General features: G+C 56.5%; 1 protein-coding gene across 1 annotated transcript in view; it reads left to right on the plus strand.

Annotated features, from left to right (window-relative positions):
• Positions 1–1063, plus strand: part of Tmem114 (transmembrane protein 114) — a 23515-nt gene that overhangs the window by 21711 nt on the left and 741 nt on the right.

The following is a 1063-nucleotide window of genomic DNA, read 5'->3' on the forward strand; positions in this document are numbered from 1 at the left end:
AAAAAAAAAAAAAAAAAAAAAAAAGGGGCTGGGGATGCCGCTCAGTGCAAAGGCCCTGGGGTTCAATCCCCAGAACGACAAGGAAAACAGACAAAGAAAATAACACAATACTGTTGCACCCGTGCTTGGAGTCCAGGGCTGTCAGGCGCTGAAAACACGGCGAACCACCCACCTTCCGTTCCCGCAGTGATTACTGCTGCTGTCATTAACAGCACACACAGAGGCTCATTCTCAAAGCCAGCCCAGCCAGGGATAGCTTTCTGTGATGGTAAAATTCTCTCCCTTGCGCTAAGCAGTGGGGAGGCCCAAACCCAGCGCTGAAAGGAACTGAAGAAAAGCACAAAAGAAGAAAGAGCTCAAGAAGAAAAAGTACTCAGAGAAAAAGGAAGATGCCCTGGGCATGCAGGGCCGGCCACTGCAAAAGCAAGGGGCAGTAGCAGCGAAGCCAGTGGCCGCCGTCTTTTCTGTCTTCTTTCTGACGCCCGATGCAGGCGATCTGCTGGGTCTCGGCGGGAAGGACTGAAGGGAGGGTTCTCTAAGCCGAGGGTGGCAGGGCCAGGCTGGGAGGCTTCCTGTGCCTGCGTGGTGAATCTCCGTGATGGGCCGGGTCATGAACTGCCATTGTGACCTGGGCCGCTGTGGGGCGCTGTGGAGTCCCGGGGGCTTTGACCTGTTCAGGGGCCACACAGGCAAGCGATAGGAAGGGCTGAGTTAGTTACCCAGGCAGGTCGGGGAGAGGGAGGAGAACCTGGGGCCCAGGGCTGGGCAGGTGAGGGGGACGAAGAACCGGGAGAGGAGAAGGAGAAAGGGGTGGGACGAGGCGGGAGGTTTGTAACAATTCATTTTTATTGGTGCGTGCTTGCACCACAGCAGAGGGATGCTTGTTCGGAGGATCGTTCCACGCATGTGTCATTGGTGGCGTGGTCAAAATATACAGTGAATGTTACTAAAAGTCGTCACCGTGACAAGGCCATTGCTGCGAATCACGGCCTCAGCATAGCCTCCTCGCTCTGAGCGCACCCGCCGCGTGGGAGCAGCGCCCACGCGTGCCTCGGGCACCGTC

The sequence above is a fragment of the Fukomys damarensis genome, unplaced genomic scaffold, assembly GCF_012274545.1.
Source record: "Fukomys damarensis isolate Sample0158 unplaced genomic scaffold, DMR_v1.0_HiC HiC_scaffold_34, whole genome shotgun sequence".
Taxonomy (NCBI): Eukaryota; Metazoa; Chordata; class Mammalia; order Rodentia; family Bathyergidae; genus Fukomys; species Fukomys damarensis.